General features: G+C 41.6%; 1 protein-coding gene across 1 annotated transcript in view; it reads right to left on the minus strand.

Moving 5' to 3' along the window:
* LOC105481827 (FERM domain containing 6) overlaps positions 1-23001 on the minus strand; it is a 250255-nt gene extending 227254 nt beyond the window's left edge. The window contains exon 1 of the mRNA XM_071100191.1: positions 22928-23001. The gene's annotated coding sequence lies outside the window, so the exon portion shown is untranslated. The remainder of the gene's footprint in view (positions 1-22927) is intronic.
* Positions 23002-26274: the final 3273 nt, after the last annotated feature.

Below are 26274 nucleotides of genomic sequence, written 5' to 3' on the forward strand. Positions count from 1 at the left end.
AAGGGAGGTAACCTTGAACGGGCCGCCGGTGAGCCGGACGGAACAAAGCCATATTTCTCCTCTTTTTAAAAGCAAATAGGAGAAATATCGCTAAATTCTTTTTCTCAGCAAGGAACATCCCTGAGAAAGAGAATGCGCTCTGAGGGTAGGCCTATGAACGACCCCCTTGGAAGCATGCCGCCTTTTACGGTCGAAGCCGAAGGGATGAAATAAGCCCCAGTCTCCTGTAGTGCTCTCGGGCTTATTAGGACGAGAAAATTCCTGCCTAATAAATTTTGGTCAGACAGGTTGTCTGCTCTCAAACCCTGTTTCCTGATAAGATGTTATCAATGACAGGGCGTGCCCGAAATTTCATTAGCAATTTTAATTTTAATTTTAATTTTAACGCCATCCTGTGATCTCATCCTGCTTCCATTTGCTTTGTGATATTTTATTACCTTGTGAAGTATGTGATCTCTGTGTTGGTACCAGAAACTGAGGCAATTGCAGGAGTTGCTGATGGCCTCGCAAATCTTAACCCTGTCACTTCGGTTAAGACCATCTAAAGTACTACTGTTGTAAATTTCATATTAATCCTTGTGGGCCTATTCTGTCTGCTGTTAGTCGGCAGGTATACCCAACAGTTCCAAAGAGACAGCGACCATCGAGAACCAGTCATGATGACAATGGTTGTTTTGTTGAAAAGAAAAGGGGGAAATGTGGGGAAAAGAAAGATCAGATTGTTACTGTGTCTATATAGAAAGAAGTAGACATAAGAGACTCCATTTTGTTCTGTATTTGAAATGCTGTTAATCTGTGACCCTACCCCCAACCTTGTCCTTGCAAGAGAATGTGCTGTGGTGACTCAAGGTTTAAAGGATTTTGGGCTGTGCAGGGTGTGCTTTGTTAAACAAGTGCCTGAAGGCAGTATGCTGGTTAAAAGTCATCACCATTCTCTTAATCTCAAGTACCCAGGGACATGTACACTGCCAAAGGTCGCAGGGACCTCTGCCTCGGAAAGCTACGTATTGTCCAAGGTTTCTCCCCATGTGATAGTCTGAAATATGGCCTCGTGGGAAGGGAAAAACCTGATCATCCCCCAGCCTGACACCTGTGAAGGGTCTGTGCTGAGGAGGACTAGTACAAGAGGAAAGAAGGCCTCTTGGCAGTTGAGATAGAGAAAAGCATCTGTCTCCTGCCCGTCCCTGGGCAATGGAACATCTCGGTGTACAACCCGATTGTATGTTCTGTTTACTGAGAAAGGAGAAAACCCTTAGGGCGAAAGGTGGGACTTGCTAGCGCAATGCTGCTCTTCATGCACTAAAAAGGTTTATGAAGATGTTTGCATATGCATATCAAAGCACAGCACTTTTCCTTAAACTTATGTCACAAAGATCTTCATTCATATGTCTTACTGCTGACCTTCTCCCTATGATGATTCTATTACTATTATCCTGCTACTTCCCTTTTTTGTAAGATGGTAAAGATAATTATCAATAAATACTAAGGGAACTCAGAGACCCGAGCTGGCATGAGTCCTCTGTATGCTGAGCACCGGTCCTCTGGGCCCACTTTTCCTTTCTCTATACTTTGTCTCTGTGTCTCATTTCTTTTCTCAAGTCTCTCGTTCCACCTAACGAGAAACACTCACAGGTGTGGAGGGGCAGGCCACCCCTTCATGAGAAACATCTACAAGTGAAGTCATGGGTTAGAACAAAAATCTGTAGTAATAAAATATATTGGATTTCTTTTAGAAATTATTAGTAACAATCCAGGAAAAATAGGGAACCAAGTTCCTGAAGAAAAAAAAAGTCAGGGGATATTGAAAGTTAAAAAGAAAGAACCACACAAGGAAGGCATGAACACTTCTGTATTTAAAGCTGAGCATTCAGATGTGCTTTTATGGGCAGTGTCTTAGTTGACACTCTCGACCATCTGGTGTGTTAGTGCAAAGAAAATAAGTAGCCTGCCTCAGGTGGATGAGTTGGTAAATGGGTCCTTGGAGTCAGCAAAATGGATCTAATTCCTGGGTCTGCTACTCCCTCCTTGTGTGACCTTGCTCAAGTTACCTGCCTCTCAAAGCCTCTGCTTTCTCACAGAATTGCTGGGGGAATAAATGAGTTATTGTACACCGAATGCTCAGCTCAGAGCTGGGCTCATTGTAGGAGACACTCCATAAATATTAGTACACATCACATGTCACAGCTGCCTCCCTCCATGACAACAAGATGGATTAAAAATAAACAACATACAACTTTTCTGAATTTAGACATCCAACTGAAATGTTTTCCTCCAAAATGGCTGCCCTAGGGTGCTACGCCTGACGGGAAGATTGCCCTGTTTTCACAAAATAATCTTGGACCGCCTCCATTGGGATTGTCCTCAGGGCTTATTTAAAGTATGTACACATATGCGCCGGGCTGTGGCTCATGCCTGAAATCCCGTGGCTCATGCCTGAAATCCCAGCACTTTGGGAGTCCAAGGCGGGTGGATCAACTGAGGCCGGGAGCTCCAGAGCAGCTTGGCCAACATGGCAAAACCCCGTCTCTACTAAAAATACAAAAATTAGCTGGGCGTGGTGGCAAGTGCCTGTAGTCCCAGCTACCCAAGAGGCTGAGGCAGGAGAATCACTTGAACCCAGGAGGCGGAGGTTGTAGTGAACCGAGATCGCACCACTGCACTCCAGCCTGGGTGACAGAGTGAGACTCCATCTCAGAATAAATACATAAATAAAGATATACACATTGTACATTGTTACTGGTGGCAAACCTTTGTCCTTCTAGATTGACTTTTGTTTTCATTTAGGATTTGTCATTTAGAGCCAAGTCTGATGAAGAAGAAATGTAACCAAGTGGGGACAAAATTAAAGTACTGAGATTGATTTTCTTGTGTGTGTTGTAAACCATCCCTCGGGGCAATTCCAAGTGAGGCCTTGTATAAACATTTTGAATGATGATGAGCAGTGGTGTTAAGGTATAACTTCTTGAACTCATGACTTGAAGGATATCCCTCACCTAAGCTTGACTTTTTTACCATGTTTTCTTTAAAACATATGAGCCTCAGTCATTCATAGTCATTCTTGATCTGTTGGACTCCATTGGCTTTTGAGGTAGGGAGTCTGGGAAGGAAAGAAACAGGAAAAGACCAGCGTTTGAAGAAAAGGGTGGGAAGAGAGGGAAAGGCCAAAAGTGAAAGGACAAGTCAAGGCAGAGAACATCAAATTAGCTTAGAAACATCACAGATAAATCAAGCTTATAGGCAAGAGACTGTAATTATAGTTTGCTTTTTAAGACACAATTCATGTGACTATTTGTTTTGTGAAGAGAGGGGAGTGCTCAGGATGGGCCACAGTAAATTTTCCAGCTGGGCTAGAGCCTTATTTTTCTCCTTACTAAGAAAATGTGTTTTTTGTTTTTTTTTTTTTTTTTTGAGACGGAGTGTCGCTCTGTCGCCCAGGCTGGAGTGCAGTGGCCGCATCTCAGCTCACTGCAAGCTCCGCCTCCCGGGTCTACGCCATTCTCCTGCCTCAGCCTCCCGAGTAGCTGGGACTACAGGCGCCCGCCACCTCACCCGGCTAGTTTTTTTTGTATTTTTTAGTAGAGACGGGGTTTCACCGTATTAGCCAGGCTGGTCTCGATCTCCTGACCTTGTGATCCGCCCGTCTCGGCCTCCCAAAGTGCTGGGATTACAGGCTTGAGCCACCGCGCCCGGCCAGAAAATGTGTTTAATAAAATGCCTTAGCCTTTTGAGAAACTGAACGAGTTTTAGGACATGTATTTTACGTTTGCTCCATATTTTGAACAATAGTTGACCACCTGTTCACGTCTTGCTCTTGTCTCCTCAAGGCTCCAGGACAAGCAGGGGCTTGAGTGTGAGGACTTGTGGGAAAGAAAGGAAACACACGGGGCTCTCTTATGTGAATAATGTGATTAGCAGAAAGTATAAAAGAGGCTTCTTCCCCTGTTCACAAAGCAGATTTTCTTCAGAAGCTGGCAGAGCTCCCAGACAATTTGCTCTGGGGACAGACTCTGGCTAAATTGCTGCCAGTGCCGGCCTCTGGGGCCCTCTAGATTTATGAGTGTGGGCAGCCGAGAGGAGGGAGCACTCCAGGGGTGGGGGAAGGACATGGAGAGTAGCAACAGGCAGGGCCGGATGGGGTCACCCAGCGGGAGAAGTGGCTGTGAGCACGGGGCAGGCTGGGGGGTGCTCTCCATCCGCCTCACTGCCCGGGCCAAGGCCACTTTAGCAGCTGCAGGGAGGACTGAGGGGCTGAAGAGGGGAGAAGCAGGCTGCAGGGTCTGCAATGGAGCCTGAGTGGGCACAGTCAGTAGCAGGGGGAGGCGCAGCAAAGGATGAGGGGGCTCCCACGATCAGGCAAGGGATCATGCCATTTCAAGCTGCACAGAGCATTTTGGAAGGCAGAGCGTCCCTGTTCTCCATCACCAAGAAAATAGGGTGTCCTGCCTGGCCCAGAGGTGTGACCAAGCCATCCTCTGGGTTTGGGGAACGATCAGGAGGCAATTGTTGCTGCCACATTTGCTGAATCCTCACTCAGCATTGTCACCACTGCAATGCCCAGCCAAGCCCTTTCAGCTCCCCTGGGTTGTGTTTTCAACAAACACTCACTCTGGAGTACTTCTAGTGGAATTGGAAATCAGCAGGCACTCTATGAACTAAAACATATTAGTTGGGAAGGGAGAGGGGAAAGAGGAGGAGGTCCTCTGCTTCAGAAGCTACTGCCAGCTTCCCCACTAGGTTTTATTTAGCTCAGCCAGACTGGAATTCCTGATATAGAGACTTTTAAAGTTGATTTTGCCCTATAGTAGAATTTTGAAAAGGTCTGTGGCCATGAATTATTCAGGTTTCTACCTAATTTAGCTCCTAGTGTCTTCCAGATATCCTCCAGGGGGTTCTGAGCTAGCTTGGATATTAACAGAAAAGGCATGGGACTCATGCCTTTTGGGGAATGATCTGGAAGCACAAGTTGCTGCCACACTGCTGGATCCTCACTTAGCACTGTCACCACTGCAATGCTCAGCCTGTCCTCAACTCGGCTCCCTCTGGGTTGTGAGGACTCTGCTGCTTTCAGCGTCCACACCAGCCAGGCTGCCCTGCAGCTGCTCTGACAATGGGAACCAGAAGTCAGCGTTACCCATAGCTAAGGCTGCTTTCTCTGCTCTTTCTCCTAATGGAAATAGCCTTATTGCAGTGTGTGTGTGTGTGTGTGTGTGTGTGTGTGTGTGTGTGTGTGTCTATACAACCAATTCTGATCATTTCAAAAATTCAGAAAATATAGAATGGCGTAAAGAAACCACCAACTGGGAATGAGCACAATTAACATTATAATACACATTCCTCATGATTGTTTAATGTTAATATTTTTAAGTGAGATCGTAGTATATGCATATTTTTATAACCAGCTTTTTTCATTCTATAATATATCACAAAGGTTATCCTTCCATGTTAATAAATATAGATCCATCTTATCACTTTTAATGACTGTTTAATAGTCTAAGGTAAAAATGTGCTGTGATTTATTTAGTCAATTGCCTGTAGTTAGATGTTTCAGCTGTCACTAGGTTATTGTTGATATAAACAGGGATCTTTATATAAATATCATTAAATGCTGGTCAGATCATTCCCTTAAGGGGAATTATTTAGCCTGGAAGTGCTGGGTCAAATCCTGTCATCTTTTTTAAGTGCATGCTGTCAAAATTTCCCTCCACAGTCTCAATCAGGATACCAAGCATCCAGCAGCAAATGAAAACACCCATTTTCCTCCTTCACCCTCAACACTGGACACTATGAGTCTTTTTAATCTCTTCCGGTCTGATGATTGTATATGGCATAGCTCATTTGCTGTTTTAACTTGATGTTCACTGTTTTCTCTTCTCCCTCTGGCACCTTCTGTAATCTCTTGGAGCCTCTCTTCACCAGCATCCTCTTCATTTAACAGTAAACATTAATTGAGCACTCCTGTGTGCAGACACTTGTCAAACATTAGTGCTCCAACTATAGGAGCTGTACTGTATAAAATGTTCTGGGCACTGAGAGGGAGGCCTGGGGAAGCTAGAGAGAGCTTTTCAGAGAAGGCAATAATGATGCTAGATCTGATGGAATGGTGAGAGCTTTGCAGAGAAGGCTAGACCTGATGGAATGGTGAAGAATGGAATAGAATAGGAAAAGGCCATTTCATGCAGAGGAAAGAGCATAAGAAATGTCACCAAAGCCTGTGTTCCAGTGGTAGACATGGTGGAGCGGCTAGACGGAGACAGGCTCTGTGTAGTGTACTACAGAGTTTAGACTTAATTCTGTAGCTATGGCAGATTGTTACAGGAAAGGTTTTTGGAGGAGAATGGTGATCAGACTTGTGTTCAGACAGTTAATTTTTGCAGTGGTATGGAGGAGGAAATAAAGTAGAAAGAGGGAGATGAAGGGAGAAAGACCAATAAAAAGGCCATTTGCAATTGGCTGTGTGAAGAAACTGAGAGCCAGAAAGAAGCCATGGGCAGTGGGGTGTTAGAGCAGAGAAATGTATGAGGTAAAACCTTTGGAAAGGGTGATTGGGTGGGGGGAAAATTCAGAAAGGCTTGGAGTAGAGAAAAGGTGTGAGTATGGGCAAAAAAGGAAGAAAGGATGGATTTAGGTTTAGGAACATGCTGCATTTAAGGTTCCTGTTGGACTCTAGATGGATCTATTGAAAGGGAAATTGTAAATATGGATTTGGGACTCTGGAGAGAATCTGGGACTGTGAATACAGATGTAGGAGTCACTGGTACTCAAAATTCACATACTGATTGCCAAAAGTTCTTCCCCTACCCCACCACCCCTCCATCTAAGAATGATACCCTGTTATTCTAGACAACCCCTTTGTCCTTGTCCCTGACCTGTGAGCCCTTTTCCCTTCTCTAGGAAGTGTCCAGTTTGTTTTACAATTAATGTAAAAATTTGATAAACAAGCAATCTATTTTTAGGTATAAATAATAAACATGTTTAAAAGGGTATTTGTTGGGAGGCTGAGGTGAGAGATTGCTTGAGGTCAGGAGTTTGAGACCAACCTAGGCAACACAATGAGACCCTGTTTCTAAAAAAAGTTTTAAAATATATAAAGAGTATTTGTTAACACAAATAAATGATTCCTTAATAGTGTGACAAGTTTCTGGGGGAATACTCGGGGGACAGAAAGCCTTTCTAAGTTCTCTCTAGTCCTACCAACAATGCACCATCCAACCCTACCTCTGGATAGAGGATTCTGCTTCCCTATTGGAGATGTAAAAGCCACCCAAGGAACAATTCCTAACTGGACAGTGAGCCTTAAGATAGCTCTTCACCTGAGATCTTCCCCAAGAGCCAGATGTAAGCCTACGAATTGAGGAGGAATAGGAGCATGGCGCTGTGCCATGCTGTTGGCTGACTGGCTTCTCCACTATGATGGGAAGAGCTCAACTGAAAGGACAGGCAGCTGCTGTCTAAATTTAAACAGAAACCCTGTAAAATAAACTTGAGCAACTGTAGCCCACTCTGTTCTTTGGGTGAATGTGATGCCTCCATCACAGATTCATGCCTGCTGTGCCACAACACGAAATGCAATTGTTCTGGAGCAGCCTGTGTGGTTGATAGTACCCATTTGCTTCTCCGGGCCCAGACAGAGCTGTGTTACCAGGTAGCAGTAGCAGGATCTGATTTAAACCATCAGAGAAAGAGGATCTGAAGAGGTCTAGTGAGAAAAGTAGACAGGATTAAAAGAAAAAGGAGCAATTTCTAGTCAGACCAGAATAAGGATTTCCTGGTCTGGAGATGAGCTGCTGTGACAGTGACTGAAAAATGAAGTGGAGAGCTGTCCCTCACTCACATCTCCAGCCCAGCACAAAAAAAGTACACACCTGTTCTATCAAAAAGCAACCAGACTGCTTCTTCAAGCGGGTGCCTGACACTGTTTCTCCTGACTAGGTAAGACCTCCCAACAGGGGTCTCTAGCCACCTCCTACAGATGCATTCAGGCTGGAAACAGGTCAGTACCCCCAGGATAGAGCTTCCAGAGGAAGGAACTGGCTGCCATCTTTGCTGTTTCACAGCCTTCACTGGTGACATCTCCAGGTATGGTAAAAACCAAGGCAACTAGGGTCTGGAGCAGACCCCAGCAAACCAGAGCAGCCTATGGTAGAGTAGCCTAACTGTTAAAAGAAAAACAAACAGAAAGCTAGAAACCTAGCTAGACTAATAAAGAAGAATAAAATAAACACAATCAGAAATGGTAAGGGGGATATCACCACTGACCTCACAGAAATACAAACAACCATTAGAAGACACTAAAAACATCTCTATGACATAAACTAGAAAATCGAGAGGAAATAGCTACAATCCTGAACACATACACCTTCCCAAGATTGAACCAGGAAGAAATTGAATCCCTGAATAGATGAATAATGATTTCTGAAATTGAGGTAGTAATAAAAAGTTTATCAACTCCCCCCCCAAAAAAACCCCAAAACCAAACAGATTCACAGCTGAATTCTATCAAAGGTACAAAGAAGAGCTGGTACCATTTCTACTGAAACTATTCCAATAAATTGAAAAGGAGAAACTCCTCCCTAACTCATTCTATGTGGCCAGCATAATCTTGATAATAAAACCCAGCAGAGCTATGACAAAAAGAAAACTTCAGCCCAATATCCTTGATGAACATCAATGCAAAAATCCTCAATAAAATACTGACAAACCAAATCAAGCAGCACATTAAAAAGCTTATCCACCACAATCAAGTTGGCTTCATCCCCAGGATGCAAGGTTGGTTCAACATGTTCAAATCAATAAATGTGATTAGTTACATAAACAGATCTAAAGACAGAAGCACATGATTATCTCAATAGATGTCTATTTAGAATAGACACCTAACAGAAAAGGCATTTGATAAAATTCAACATCCCTTCAAGTTAAAAACTGTCAATAAACTAGGTATTGAAGGAACATACCTCAAAATAGTAAGATCCATATATTACAAACCCACAGCCATACTGAAATGGCAAAAGCTAGAAGCATTCCCCTTGAAAACCGATACAAGACAAAAAGCCCTCTCTCACCACTCCTATGAATGGTATTCACTATGAATATTTTCTATATCTAGAAAACCCCATTGTCTCAGCCCAAAAGCTTCTTAAGCTGCTAAGCAACTTCAGCAAAGTCTCAGGATACAAAATCAATGTGCAAAAATCGCTAGCATTCTTATATACCAATAATAGGTGAGCAGGGAGCCAAATCATGAATGAACTCCCATTCAGAACTACTACAAAGAGAATAAAATACCTAGGAATATAGCTAACAAGGGATGTGAAGGACCTCTTCAAGGAGAACTAAAACCATGGCTCAAAGAAATCAGAGAGGACACAAACAAATGGAAAAACATTCCATGCTCATGAATAGAAGAATCAAAATTGTAAAAATGGCCATACTGCCCAAAGTAATTTATAGATTCAATGTTATTCCCATTAAGCTACCATTGACATTCTTCACATAATTGGAAAAATCTATTTAAAAATCATATGGAACCAAAAAAGAGCCTGAATACCCAAGACAATCATAAGCAAAAAGAACAAAACTGGACTCATCATGCTACCTGACTTCAAACTATACTACAAGGCTACAGTAACCAAAACAGCATGGTACTGGTACAAGAGCAGATACACAGACCAATGGAACAGAATAGAGAACTCAGAAATAAAACTACACACCTATAATCATATGATCTTCAACAAACCTAACAGAAACAAGCAATGGGGAAAAGACTCCCTATTTAATGAATGGTGCTGGGAGAGCTAGCTAGCCATATACAGAAAATTGAAATTGGACTCCTTCCTTACACCATATACAAAAATTAACTCAAGATGGATTAAAGACTTAAATGTAAAACCCAAAGCTATAAAAACTCTAGAAGAAAATCTAGGCAATACCATTCAGGACATAGACACAGGCAAAGATTTCATGACAAAAATGCCAAAAGCAATTGCAACTGCAGCAAAAATTGACAAATGGAATCTAATTAATCTAAAGAGCTTCTGTACAGCAAAATAAACTATCATCAGAGTGAACAGACAATCTACAGAATAGGAAAAAATTTTGCAATCTATCCACCTGCCAAAGTCTAATATCCAGCTATTGTAAGAAACTTAAAGTTACAAGAAAAAAACAACCCTATTAAAAAGTGGGCAAAGGACATGAACAGACACTTCTCAAAAGAAGACATACATGTGGCCAACAAGTATATGAATAGAAGCTTAACATCACTGAGCATTTGAGAAATGCAAATCAGAGCCACAATGAAATATCATCTCATGCCAGTCAGAACAGCTATTATTAAAAAGTCAAAAAACAACAGATGTTGGCAAGGTTGCAGATAAAAAGGAACACTTTTACACGGTTGGTGGAAGTGGAAATTAGTTCAACCATTGTAGAATATAGTGTTGTGATTCCTCAAAGACCTAGAGGCAGAAATACCATTTGACCCAGCAATCCCATTACTGGGTATATATCCAAAAGGATATATATCATTTTATTATAAAGATACATGCATGAACTGGTTCATTGTGGCACTATTCACAGTAGCAAAGGCATGGAATCACCCTATATGCCCAACAATTATCAACTGAATAAAGAAAATGTGGTACATATACACTATGGAATACTACAGAGCCATAAAAAGGAACAGAATCATGTCCTTTGTAGGGACCAGGATGGAGCTGAAAACCATTATCCTCAGCAAACTAACACAGAAACAGATAACCAAACACCGCATGTTCTCACTTACAAGTGGGAGCTGAATAATGAGAACACATGGTCACATGGTGGGGGAACAAGACACACTGGGGCCTGTCGGGAGGGGGTGGTTGGGGGAGGGAGAGCATCAGGCAGAATACCTCATGGATGCTGGGCTTAATACCTAGGTGATGGGATGATCTGTGCAGCAAACCACCATGGCACACATTTACCTATGCAACAAACCTGCACATCCTGCACAAGTACCTCTGAACTTAAAATAAAAGTTGAAGAAAAAAGAAAATGACATAACATCCCAAATGAGCCAGCAAGACAGGAGGAAACAGGGCATGGAGAGATTCTGAACTTCTGTTTCCAATTTCTTATTCAGTACATAGTACAATTCTAAGCCCAATTGTTAGAGTTTTGGAGTAGAGGAAATGATTTATGCTAGGAAGAAGGAACAGAGAAACTGAGCACCAGCTTTCTTAATGCCAATCCACCCTGATAAGCTGGCAAGTTTCCCATAACTATTTATGGCAAAATCCCTGCAGTATCAAAGATCAAAACTGCTTCCTAATTTAGGCTAACATTTTTAAGATCGTTGACACTTGCCATAGAAATTAACTTAGAAACAACTCACTGTACTGCTCACTGTATGGGCTTCCAACTCAAGATACTTAAGCCACATGTGACTCACACCCATTATATGTGTGTGTGTGTATATATATACACATATATATATAAATATATATTTATATATATTCACATATCTATAATCTTCTATGGCCATATATATATAATCTTCTATATATTATATACATATATAATCTTCTATATATATTATACACACACACACACACACACACACACATATATATATATAAATCTTCTATGGCCTTCAGGTTTCTTTAACTTCCTAAATCTTTTCCTGTTAACTGAAGACACATGAACGATTCAGGTGTGTCTACACATACAAAAAGTAATCTAAAAATGAGTGAGTAGCACAGATCTTGCTTCAACTCAAAACTTTCTCTTTACATAAACGTTATCTTTTTCTATCTTTTCTTTCTTTCTTTTTTTTTTTTTAATTGAGAGAGAGTCTCACTCTGTTACCCAGGCTGGAGTGCAGTGTCACCCAGGTTGGAGCATGATCTTGGCTCACTGCAACCTCCACCTCCTGGGTTCAAGTGATTCTCCTGCCTCAGCCTCCTGAGTAGCTGGGATTATAGACACGTGCTACCGCACCCAGCTAATTTTTGTATTTTTAGTAAAGACAGGGTTTCACCATATTGGCCAAGCTGGTCTCAAACTACTGACCTCATGATCCACCTGCTTTGGCCCCTCAAAGTTCTGGGAGTACAGGTGTGAGCCACTGCACCCGGCCCACATACACACTATCTTTATACTACTTCCACATTCATTTACATCTATAACATTTTCCCCCATCATCTCCCAAAATATGTAACTGCCAAAACCCTTTAAAATGCAGCTCCAGCAACATTCGGGCAGACTTTAAAAGACTCAATTGTGAATGTGAGCTGCTTCTTTTTGTCACCCTGCATGCAAACTTGGCACCTTCACAATATCGTAAGACTTGATGTAGCAGGAGGTGAACTGTGTGTTCTCCACTAGGTTAGCAGGAGCCTTGCCAAGGTCTTCCAAGACACGGCACACTCTCTAGCCAGGGCCGCCAAGCCATTATTTCCATAACACATGAGAATATTTTCAATTTAACAAGCTCAGTTCAGATATGAGAATCAAATGAGATAAATTAAGAAAAAAAATACCTCCCTACCCATGTGTCGAATTGGGAAACCAAGTGACCAAAAGAAATTTGGGTCCTAGAAGAGTTTATACAGATCACCCAAGGACCGAATACCTGAAAAGAATATACACAGTATCAGACTGTTGCTCTGATTTCTGCTATACCCCACACTTTGCTTTTCTCTGATTTCATGGTCTCTCTGCCTTCCCTGTATGTAGACAGCTGTGGGACAGTGATTAGAAACTTGGACCTCAGAGCTGGGCTGACTGGGGTGTGACCTTGGGCTGTTATCTAGTTTCTCTGTGCTTCATTTCCACATCTGTAAAACAGACTGCTTTAAGGATTAAATAAGTTAATATAGTTGAAGCTTTTATACAATGTCTCACACTTAACACAAAAGTTCTGAATAAATGTTAGCCGATTTCCTTTAAATAGGAAATCTGACATTCTATCAAAACCATAGAAGTTTTAGTATAAAATATAGAAAAGAAAATTGGGCCATTCATACCTCAATTACTCTTTCTCTTGTATATTAATGAGTGGCCAGGTGACAACTTTGAACAGAGAAAAACTACAGGCTCAGCTATCATTGCTGAGAGTCAACATCTCTGCTAAAGGAGGGCAAGGTTCGTCTCTGGAAGGAAAGGAGCATCAAGAAATACGTGTTTATTGAACATTTTCTACTGCAAGGGATCATGTGAGGTCTCTATGTGTGAGAACTAACTGTATTGAAAACTGCAGAGGAATTCCAAGTTGCACCTCTGCCAGGAAACCTGTCCCATCTGCTCAACTCTGTTTCTTGTTAGATTGAGTAAGCATGGGTGGAATCTTTCCAAATTAAAGTAAAAGCAACATTGGAACCAAATTCAGTCACTGTTTGTGGGATGTTGGGCAAATTGCAGAGCAGTAGGACTGGGTTACAAGTGCTTTAGATACAAATATCTTATGTAATACATAAAATACCTATGAGATCGAGCGGTAGATTTTACATTAATTATTCCCCAACTCATCATGCCTCCCAGGATCCATGCCCTTGTGTAGTTTCCTCCCACATGATGCTGGGTTTGGTCACACGGTGGAACAGTAGATGTGATCATGTTTAGAAGCTCGATAAATGCTTGCCTGTTGAAGCTTGTACTGTACTCTCAGAACACTGCCACCACCACATGAGAAAGTCTAGTCTCCTGAAGGATGAAAGAGCAGATGGACAGAGAGAGGCCCAGCTGTCCCAGCTGAGCCCAGGCCCCAGTTGATCTTCCAGCTGAAGGCAGCCACGTGCATAAGCCCAGGTAATACCAGTAGTAATTAAACTAGACAGACAACCCATGGAATCATGAAAAATAACAAATTATTGTTTTAAGTCACTAAGCATTGGAATCATTTGTGACTGTGCAATGAATAAAAAACAAAAATTGGTGAGTGGAGTGCTGCCGCAAAACAAAAATTAAAATATGTGGCACTGGCTTTGGGACCACATGGTGGGCAGAGGCTGGAAGAGAAGAGAGGAAATTACTTTTGGAGTCTGGAAAAAGGGCAACCCATATTTTTGAAACAATCAGCAAAATAATTTCCTGTGGTAACTTGTAAGGCAAAAACCGTACCTGATAAACTTATGGGTCTGGCTAATGCAATTTCTACACAAAATGCTAAAACAGAGGTTTTTTTTTTTTTTTTTTTTTTTAACACTGCCTGATAAGGTATAGCAGAAAGAGGGATGAGTTAAAGAAGGAATCATTTAGTTTGCAAGCAGAACATAGAGGAAATGAGCAGGTCCCAGGACTTGCTGGATTGGAATGTAAGACTGTTCCTCATTTCCATTTTCTCCAGCTGGCAAAGGATTCTCAAAGTAAGAAATGGTTTCAGGATAAAGATTAATCTAGAGTGTGGCTATAAAATCCTGTATTAAGGCCTCTAAAGGACTTTAGGAAGTTCTAAGTAGACTCTCAACTGGATGAAAGGGCTTCTAAGATTCGTAGAAGCCTCATCCCAAAATATCTCTGGGTAATATAGAGCTGGGCTGCCCAGGATGGTAACCACTAGTGATGTGTAGTTATTGGGCACTTGAAATATGGCTAGTCCAAATTGGATGTATTGTAAGTGTAAAATACATGCTGGGTTTCAAATGTAATATGGAAAAGTTTAAAAATCTTAATTTTTATACAGATTACATGTTGAAATGATAATATTTTAGATACACTGGATCTAATAAAATATTATAATTTCATCTGTTTCTTCTTACTCTTTTAAAATAGGTGGCTATTAGGATTTCAAAAAACCACGTATATGACCCACACATATGGCTTGCATTATATTTCTGTTGTAACATTACTGTGGAGAGAGCATTTGTAGAGAGAGGCCTGTCCCAGAAAGAATTACGGATACAGATTTTGTCTAATAGAGAGAATAATAATATGATACATGGAAAACCCATAAAGTTTTTAAAGGAGTTGTATCAGATCGAAGAACAGTTTTATATAAATAACAGTTTAGATGATAAGAGACCTCTGGGCTCCCAACTTTCTAGAAGCAAGAAACAGGCTGAGAAGGATACTTGGCTGCAAACATAGGTCATTCCTTAAAAAAAAAAAAGTTATTTCAGAAGATGGAATCAAGAACCCAGAGGTTTGAGTCAAGAGTAGAGCCATATTCTAATCAAGGAATTCTGCCTGCTTGAGTGGAGGAATCTGAAAATATGTGCCCAGATACATATGTCAGAATTACTATGGTCCAATTACTGCTATTGCCTCCCGTTACCCTCCTTTTTGAATGAGGATATCTATTAAGGTTACCATGTCCCTGTTTCAACATTGTATGGTGGGTTTATGGCTTAATTTGTAAGCATAATTTAGAGGAAACAAACAGGGGCCAGGATATGCTATGTTGGAAGGCAAATCTCATTTCTGGATGAAGAGAAACTACATGTGAGAAATTTGATGTCTGGACCAGACGGCAGATCATAAAATCATGGACTTTGAATCTGACACAATCATTAGATGAGACTTTAAGTGTCTTGGAGGGGTGAGTATATTTTGCATATGGGAAGAATGCAAATAATTATTTCCAGATGGTAGACTTGTGGATTATAAGTGACCAAAAATTATTTGCAAATCTTCTTATTAAGAGGCAGAGTTTATTCCCCCATGTCTTAATCTAAGCTAACCTTTTTTACTTGTTTTACCCAATAGAATGTGGCAGAAGTAATGCTGTGCAACTTCCAAGCCCAGATCCAAAGAGGCTTCGCAGCTTTTACTGTTATCTTCTTGGTACCCTGAGAACATTGCACTGTGCTAAAGCCTGTAAGAAAACCACAGGAGTTAGAGTCCCAGCTATTCCAACCATCTCTACCTGAGGCCCCAGACATGGGAGTGACACCCTCTTAAATCTGTAGCTGACTGCATTCACATGAGGTAAGTATAGGAAGATGACAGCATGAGAGCTACTTAATTAACCCAAAGAAGTGTGAAAAACAAGAAATCATTGTTGTTTTCGGCCACTATGTTTTGGGGTGCTTTGTTCCACAGCAATAGATAACTGATATAATCTATTCAGTTGAACAAGGAGCTAGTTGAGCAGATGGTACAGCAGATGGTGAAGATGTGGTTTGAGGTTCTGTTGCAGTTGGAACACTGTCACTACCATGCTCTTCATGACGTGGGCCTCTCCACAGTGCTGCTTTCAACTTGCAGCTGACTTCCTCCAGAGTGAGTGATCCAAGTGTGTGAGAGAAGAATGAGTGACCAAGATGGAAGCTGCTACATCTTCCACATGTAATACAGAAGTAACATATCATCACTTATCTTGTATTCCAGTCACACAGACCAACCCTTATAGAATGTGGGTAGGGACAACACAGGTTACTAATATCAGGAGGCAGTCATCATTAGGGGCTATCTTGGAGGCTGGCAACCACCTAAACCAATAAATAAATATAGTTCACATCTTGGTCTTTATTTCAAGAACCCCAAGGGGTTAATTTTCCCATATCATCCATTACACCTCTGTTTATAATGCTTCTTCACCTAGTTTTCTTTCCTTCTCAATTCATCCCATTCATTTCCTCCACCTCTCCAATTCCTTTAGGCCACGGAACATGGCATTTAACGTCTTCTTATCCTGACTGGAGGAATTGCTGCTGTTAGCTGGCTCAGTGTCAGTCCTCAGTTAGAAGGCTCAGTGATAGGGAGAAAGACACTCTAAGATCAGTGCACCCAAACCTTTCAGAGGGAGAACTATAAACGAATTCAACTTAATAAAGAACAGGGCAGCCTAGGATTGTAGGGAAACAATACTTGTATTTGTTGCTGGTTTCAGAAGAAATCAGTCTGGCAATCTGCCAGAAGAGCTATGAAATTTGTCATTCTATTTGACTCAGTGATTTCTTCTTTGGAGGCCATACGCCCCTGCTATGGTCTGAACTTTTGTGTTTTCCTAAAATAGACCCTTAAAGGTGATTCTAGTGAGGACTCAGAAAGAAAAGAGAAAAGTTGTAGAGAATGCCTTAATATTTTTACAGACTATATAAGTGGGGTTGTTGTGAACAGAATATTGGTGAAAATATGTATATGAAAGGCCATTCTGATGAGATCTCAGAGGGAAACAAGAAACATGTTATTAAACAACGGAATAAAGGTGATCCTTGTTACAAAGTGACAAATAACTTAGTTGAATTGTGTCTTTGTCTTAGTGTTTTGTGGAAGGAAAAACTTGTGAGCAGTGAAATTGGATATTTGGCTGAGAAAAATTCTAAGTCAAGTGTTGAAGGTATGGTTTGGCTTCTCCTGGCTGACTATACTAAAATGTGAGAAGAGAGAAATGATGTAAAGATGAAATTGTTAATCCAGATGGAAGGAGAGCTGAAAGATTTAGGAAATTCTCAGCTTATCCATATTGTAAAGAATGAGAAAGTATATTTGGGAGAAAACATCAAGAGTGTGGCCAAATGACAATGATAGTTGACAAGGAAATTAGTCAACTATCTAAACAGAAACCAGGACCTATTGTCCAAGACAATGGAAAAATGGCTGTGAAGGAAATTCAGAAAATATTAGGGCTGCCACCTTCATCATGGGCCCAAGTGCAAAAGGCCCATCAAGCACTGGGTTATCATAGATTACCATTAGGGTACCAAAAATCAATGCAGAGTGGAGCCATGGGGGTGAGGCTGCCCCCATGACCCTAGATAGATGTTGCCACAGGTGTGCATTTCAGCCCTGAAGAGCCACAAGCACACAACTCTGAACCATGGCAGCTGTGGTATGGGCTTTGCCCAACAAATCTGTGAGGGCAGAACCACCACTCCAATGGATCCAGAAGGCAGAGTCTCTGCCCCAGTGTGCCTAGAGGGCACAGTATCAAGCCAAAGACTGTTTTTGAGTTTTAAGGTTTTAGACTTGCTCAGAACCAGTTACTCCTTTCTTCTTCCCTATTTTTCCTTTTTGGAATGGGAATGTCCATTCCATGCCTATCCTACCACTGTATCATAGAAGCATATAACACGTTTGGTTTCACAGATTCGTAGCTAGCGAGCAATTTGCCTCAGAGTGGATCATATCTTGAATCTCATCTATATCTAATTTAGATGCTATTTGGATGAGACCTTGGACCCTAGACTTTTGAGTCGATGCTGAAATAAGTTAAGACTCTTGGCGCTATTGGGATGAAATGAACGTATTTTGCATGAAAGAAGAACATGAATTTTGGGGGACTGGGACAGAATAATATTGTCTACATGTTTGTGTACCCCAAGAATTTATAGGTTGAAATCCTTATGAATCCACATAATTGGGATTAGTGCCCTTATTTAAAAAGAACCCCCACTAGCTAGCACCTTCCACCAGTTAGAGTAAGACAACGGTTATCTGTGAGGAAGCAGACCCTCACTAGACACCACATTGGCTGGCACCTTGTTCTTGGACTTTCCAGCCTCTAAAACTGTGAGAAATAAATTTCTATTGTTTATAAGCCACCCAAATTTATGGCATTTTGTTATAGCAGCCTGAACAGACTGACATGTCCAAAAGAAAAGCCCAAAGGAAAAAGTTAAAAAGTTGCATTCATTGGACCATCTCAAATGCTCAATAATAAGGAACTGGCCTGAGTAATAGGATAGAAAACTATGTTCATATAGTAAATGACAAGTATGTTATTTCATTGACATTTGCCCGTGTATTAGTTCTCACACTGCTAATAAAGACGTACCTGAGACTGGGTAACTTATAAAGGAAACAGGTTTAATTGACTCACAGTTCCACATGGCTGGGGATGCCTCACAATCATGGTAGAAGGCAAAGCAGGAGCAAATCACATCTTGCATGGCAGCAGGGAAGAGAGAGAGCACGTGCAGGAGAACTCCCCTTTATAAAACCATCAGCTCTCGTGAGACTTATTCACTATCACGAGAACAGCACAGGAAAGACCTACCCTCATGATTCAATTACCTCCCACTGAGTCCCTCCCACGACATGTATTATGGGAATTATGGGAGCTACAATTCGAGATTTGGGTGGGGACACAACCAAACCATATCAGCCTGTGGCTATGAAATAAAATTATGTTAGAAATAAAGTAGAACAAAGTAGTAAACACATATTGCTAAGATCAAGGTTTTGAAAAATCTAAAGTGATACAAATAGATGATTGCTGATTAGGATCTGGGAGATTAAATTTTTTCACGTAAACACCATTTTCCCAGGAAGTCAGGTGTCTTTGACATGAGGAGGAAACTTTTTAAAGCCATAATAGGAAGTGGTTTTAAATAAACACAGCAGCACCTTCTGAGTCTCAGTTTCCCCATCTGCTGAATCAGTGTCATGTACCTATATCCCAGGATTGTGAAGATGAAATGAGATGAACCATCTGAGCACACCCTGTCCACTGGGAAGGAGTTTATAATCAAGGTGCCATAGTGGAGGCAGCATGGAATAAGGGAAACAACTTGAACTTCAAATTATGACCCCCATTTACATGCTGCCTCCATCACACCTAGTACTGAACTTTTACTGAAACTTGGTATCTTCAACTGTAAAATGGGTCTTTCCACTTTGCCAGGCTCTGTCGTGATTAAATGATGTATCACATGTAAAGAGTAAAACACTGGGTACACAGTACCTGCTCAATTAATATTAGTCTTCTCCCTTTTTGTTGTTTCAAATCTGCAATCTTTTTCACTCTCTTTTTAAAAAAATTCAAAACGTGAGAAATCCTTTGAAAATGAAAATAAGCAACTTCAGACCAAATATCAAAGAAGGTGATACCTGACTGATTCATTACCAAGTTATACAATAAAAATAGTTTCTAAGATGTTTAAGGGGATAGGTCTCGGTGTGCCGCTCAAGTTAACCAGACTCATCCAATGGTCTTGGTGTTAAGGAGGCTGACCTTGGCCCTCCTCTGGCATCCCTAGTCTTGTGAGACAAGACCCGCATTACTGAAGATTTGCCTGTAGATTACACACACGAACAGGTTCGAGTTGTGACAGTTGTGACAGCTTGGGAATGAGCTATCACGTGACTAGTTAATTGTGGGGTCACAGACAAACAGGTTAGAGATTTCCCAAACTCTACCTGAGAGTAGTTTCAAACAGGTATTAGGAATTCGTCCCAAAATGAGAACTCTTGGTTCTAGGTAGGTTCTGGGGGAATATATTAGCTGAAAGTCAAGGAAAGGAAAAGAGCGAGTGTGGACACTTCCTGACTCCTCTTAAAGCAGGAGTCTGTCTCCGGAAACAGCAGCACAGTGGAAGTCAAACATATGCTCCTGCGGAGTTAAAGTCAGCCCTGAATAGCAAGGAAAGAACAGGATACACAGTCCTTGTTTGTAAACAAAGACCAAGATAGATGTCAGCTGCCAGACCTCAAAGGGAGGCACGACAGGCCACTTGGAGAGAGAAGTCACAGGCCGCAGAGGAAGTCCTTTGGTCTCCCTGGTGGTCTCCAGCAGACCTTTCCAGAGGCTCCATGGAAGAACAAGGGAGCTAAGAGGGCCAGAAGGGATTCTGCCTAAGTGCCCACCTCACAGGGCTGTACTGTCTTCTCCTGGCCAACTTTCAAGATCAATTTGATTTTCACTCTCATCACAGGCTGTGGTCGAATGCTTTGGAGTTAGGCACTTAGATTTGAATCCCCCAGCAGCAAAGAAAAGTCTAAGCATCCATTTTGGGTTTTTGTTTGTTTGTTTGTTTTTTGTTTGTTTGTTTCTGTAAAATGGGGATACCAGTAGTCCTTACCTCATAGGGTTGCTGTAAATAATAAATTAGATCAGGTATGTAAAGCCTTTAGCACAGTACCTGGCACATAAGCTGGCGCTTAGCAAATGCTGGGTGCTGTTATTGCTATTGGGTGCTGATTTCTTCCTCTGCGTTGTCATTTCCTCCTAGGTAGCATTTCTCACCAGAACTAGGAGACATGAGGAGCTAAGGGACCATCAATGACAAACTCAGACATTTTCCAGAGTGGGGAATGATGTTATTTATAGCAACCAAGAGAAGCAGCTGTAAGGAAGCAGTGAAAAGGAAGCGCATGTGCTGGTAATGAGGTGACCTTTACATCTATCAACCTTGCCTCTGGGCCTGCCTCAGTCCAGCTAAGGAGACAGCCTCTTAGGGCAGGTGAGGGCCCCATGCTAACATGCAAGGAGGTTCAAGAATGTTTGTTGAGAGCCTAGGGCATTCAGATTGATGCAAAAGAGAAAAGAAGATTCCCTTGGAGACACCCAGGGAAGAGTCTTCCAAAGGGGAAGGGGCTCCACCCACCCCACTCCCCATTCAACTTCATTCCCAGGGTTTTGGGGAGAGGGCAGGGCAGAGAAGGTATTTGGCCCCTGCCTTAGAGCCTGCCCTTAGTCAAGAACCACGGCCCGTGCCCAGGGAACTCAGGGATCACAAACAAGATCCAAATCTAATAGCAGTGCTCTCACTATTCTTGACCTTGGAGAACTGGATCTTAAGGAAGCTTGAGCCCAATACAGAGAGGAACACAGTATTTATTTTCAACAGGGTGTCATTCCCACGTATATATAGACAATATATATTTTTATAGCAGGTCAGTACACAAGCCACCTTAGGAGTTCTGCTATGGTAAATGCACTAAAACTCTGCAGTTGTCTTTTTGTTGGCAACACTAATAAGAGGTAGGTAAAGGTTATAAAGAAGAAATTTTGTATTTTATACACACACACACACACACACTATACACACATATATAGTCCAGGACCTAGCACTGTGCCCCACACACTATACACACATGTATAGTCCAGGACCTAGCGCTGTGCCTCACACACTATACACACATATACAGCCAGGACCTAGCACTGTGCCCAAAACACAGAAGGTGGTGATTAATGTTTCCAGAACAAGTGGTTACAGAGATGCATTTTAAAATGACCCAGCATTTGTCTGTAAGCCAGTATATGAGAGTTTCTCCTCTCTCCCTCCCTCATATTCTGTCTCTCTCTCTGTCATAAATACACATGCAGAAACACAGACACACACTCACAATGGCAAACAACAGATAGCCTCAATATTTGGCCATCTTAACAGTAATGCAATGACACAGTTCATAAGAAGCTTCTCTGAGAACTGATTGCCTGGTTGCTGACTCACAAACTTAGTTTGCTTTTAAAAAGTAGACCTAGAAATTCTCATAAAACTCCACTTTGTTCTTTTCCATATTCCCTTTATCACTTCCTTCTGTCGCACATGCATCATATTTTACTTTTACAACACTTGGGATCTGGTTATGACAAACTCTGACAGCTCGTTGTATTCATTTTACAGTTTCTTGTCTAGTTTTGCTAAGTTATACCCCTCATAAAAGAAGTGCAGGAACCCAAAATATGTAAATGTCTCCTTTTCCAACCCAGAGGGTAAGCATGTAACTGATACTAATGTAACTGACACCTACTTAATGTTTCCCAGACTCTTAATAACTGCCTTTTTAAAAACTTATGATGGTGTCTTACAAGAACTCATTGTTGGGCTCTTGAAACATTTAGAATAAAATGGTGCATCAAAGGGGCCTGTCTTCTGGTCAGGTTTTCAGCTGTGTTTTTGAGAGTGTTCTTAACAAAGGCAAGTGTGTGTCTGGAGTACAGGACATGTGTACATAAACACACACACTATAAGCAAAAGTACAGAAAGCACAGGCACCGTCAAGTCATGAAGACGTGAGTTTCTTCCTAGCCCTGACAGCAGTGGCTGTTACATTGGACAACCCAACATATCCCCTTCCCTAAAGAATAAATCATGAGACAGATCAGCTTCAGCAGCAGAACCAACTCTCAGCAGTTTGGGCTGGTTTGCAGACAAATCAAATTATTTAAACCTGTGCCCATTGTACTGGATTCTACTGTGCCCATTGTACTGGAATTTAAGATTAAATTTGTCTTCAGATTATATTTCATAAAAAAGGGTAAGAAGAAACATTTTTTTCCTACCTGCTGCTGGAGCCACCAGGAGCCAGGCTGCTGCTCTCAGAATGGGGCAGTCTCCAGGCGTTAATCTTCAGCTCCTGCTCCTGGAACCAGAATTGTCGAAACAAAATTTTCAGTTGCTGTGAGTAAGCAGGCTGTTTACTTCCAGCCACTTCTTTCCTATTCCCATGGCTTTTTGAGTGCCAGAGTGGGGTGCTCAAGGAAGAATGTTTGGAGAGAAAGGGATTGAGATTGGGAGAAAGGGCAGGAGAAAAGAGTGTTAGTTCACCCAACACCCTTCCTTCAAGGAGGAAAGCCCTCTTTCTCCAGGTTTAATTTCTCATAGAAGATCTGCCACTGCATTACTCATGTAATTGCTACATTGCCCCTTCACAAACAGCAGACATAACTTTTTGGGCGAGCCTCCAGATTTCTGATGCATGCCCGTACCTGTTTGCAGAGATATTGCTGTGCCTGGGAAAATTGGGAGGGCAACATACCCACCCAAAGGGAGGACCCAGTCTAGATTATTAATCAAGTTCTCGGGATAAAATATACCACAAAAAATGCAGAGGCTGGTGTGAGCTTCTCCATCCATAGGGCATCCACCTCACTCATGGGATCACTGGTTAGGGATCGAACTTCGTTCAAACAGATCAGCAGCTACACTTTGTCAAGCTTTGACTTGTTTCCCCAAAGAGGAAAGGAGTAGCAAGGATTACTATCACAGAAAGAATGTGGTTTTCTTACTCCAGGCAGTCAATGTAGGAGCGTCAAAGATGACAGATGTGCAATTAGAGTTCCTTTAAATTCAATACTATGAAATACAGTATTTCAGAAGACATTTCAAATATAAGGCTAGCATTATAGAAGCTCCATGTTTGATTCATTCCTAGTTTCTAAGAACTTGGCAGTACTACAGTAGAGAGGATACAGAAATAGGGCAGAAGTTGGTAAATCTTGCTCTGCTGTTGACTACCCATGTGACCTTGAATAAATCCCTTAACCTGATTTCCAAATAAGCAAAATGAAAGGATTGGGCTGGAAGACTGGCATAATAACAGAACACCACCTCTCACTTTTACATCGATTCCATCTTGCTCTTGGATCAAAACTTTGATTTTCCTGTGGGGAATCACCCTTCCTCTCAGCTGTCATGGGTGCGGTTGATACCACCCCCAGACTTCTTCAGAAGTGGGCCTGTGGCCAAGTCTAGCCAATCAAAGTTACTGTGAAAGTTTCAGAGATGGGCTCCTGCCAATGGGAGTCGGCCCTGGAATTTTTGCTGGGAAGGGAGGTTCTCATTCTGCTGTGGTTTCTAATCATAGAAGCAGAGCCTAGGGCTGCTGGTGGCCACCCTGGTAAACGAGGAACTGCCTGAAGATAAAGCCACTGCAGAAGAAAGCAGATCTTGTTACGGTATCATTTGAATACTTCATTCAGCCGTGACTAAAGCAAGCATTTCCCTCGGATTTCTTAAAAATGTCCTTTATCTCTTTAAGCCCATTTCAATTAGATTTCTAATACTTGTACTAAAAAAAATCCAGCTAATATGAATTTCTTCCTACTTCCCTCTATACCTAACAGCACTGCTTTTTAACATTCATATCTACAATATCAGTGGGGGGATTTCTAGGGCCAATAAATGAGTTTCCTTTTGCTTCACTCTTGGAAATGTGATTCAAGGCTAAGCCTGCGTAACAGAGAGATGTCAAAATAAGGCAAACTCTGGTGAAGACTTTAAAACTCTTTCATCCTTTCTCTGAATATAGTTATTTGTAAAAGAAATATTTTTAAAAAATAATGCGCAAAGGTGAAATGTACAAAGCATAACCCCCCACCATTTGACCTTCCGACAATAACCATGGATAACATTTTAGTGGCTTGTTAGTCAAAATGTGAACAGCAGCATTGACCTGGAGCTGGTTAGAAATGCAGGACCTCAGGCCTTAATCCAGTCTTGCATTTTCACAAGATTCCCCAAGTGATCTGTATGTAAATCAGAGCCTGAAAAGTGCCGGCTTAATGTACAGCCATCTAGAGATTTTTTTCATATAGTCACCAGCATTTTTTAAAGTACCTATAATTTGATGACTTTGTATTTTACTGATTTTGTAAAGGAAATGTATATACAAATACAATAAACCAGAAATAATGTAATCAAAATCCTTTATAAACACAAGTGATTCATTTACAGGGACTATAACTATAAACCAATTATAAAGCTGTGACAAACTCACACTAGACCTTAGGATACTATATACAGTAACAAACAATACTGGGCCACTGTACACACTAGAGCAGCAGGTCTCCAGCTTGAGCATTCATTGGGACCACCTGGGGGTCATGTTCATGATTCCCAAACCCATACTCAGAGTTTCTGATGCAGTAGGCCTGGGGAGAGGCCTAAGCATTTGCATTTCCAACAAGTTCCCAGGTAATGCCAATGCTGCTGGTCCCAGAACAACATTTCTCCAGTATTTTAAAAGCAAAAAAAAATGGTTTTTTACCATATATACTATCTTGAAACTTGCTTTTTTCACTGAATATTGTATCTAGGACATCTTTCCATGCCTAGCATATGTAGCATTGCATCATTCTTTTTAAGGGCTGCAAGGTCAGAGATCTTTAGGGATATGACAACATATGTTAAATGACAAAAAGGAGAATAATTGGCATCTTCCACGTAGGAACAAGCATCCCTACAACCAGAATCATCCACTTTCAACTTGAAATAGGCATCTTGTGATTGAGTCTATAGATCGGCAAAGCTCTGGACTGACCAGGAAAGAGATTAGCATTGTATCGGTGTCCATGAAGATACAAGTATGAAATTTGATTCCTTTGGGAACTATTCTGGTCTTTTATTTTTTCTATGTTTTCAGTGCCAGTTATGATAAGGGGTATACAGTAAGAACTTCATAAATGCCTGCAAAGTCAGTGAATGAAAGCGTCAATTCATTGAATGCACATAACAACTCTACACAGGAATTCTTGATACAGAACTGCAGCACTATACTGCATACTGCTAGTGCTTCATAGTTAGATAGCCTCCTTAGTCCATCAGACTCCCACAAAGAAAGTGATCCAAGTTGCAGGCCGGGTGCCGTGGCTCACGCCTGTAATCCCAGTGCTTTGGGAGGCCGAGGTGGGTGGATCACGAGGTCAGGAGACCATCCCGGCTAACACAGTGAAACCCCGTCTCTACGAAAATTACAAAAAATTAGCCAGGCGTGGTGGCGGGCGCCTGTAGTCCCAGCTACTCAGGAGGCTGAGGCAGGAGAATGGCGTGAACCCAGGAGGCGGAGCTTGCAGTGAGCGGAGATCGCTCCACTGCACTCCAGCCTGGGTGACAGAGCGAGACTCAATCT

The sequence above is a fragment of the Macaca nemestrina genome, chromosome 7, assembly GCF_043159975.1.
Source record: "Macaca nemestrina isolate mMacNem1 chromosome 7, mMacNem.hap1, whole genome shotgun sequence".
In the NCBI taxonomy this organism is placed as follows: domain Eukaryota; kingdom Metazoa; phylum Chordata; class Mammalia; order Primates; family Cercopithecidae; genus Macaca; species Macaca nemestrina.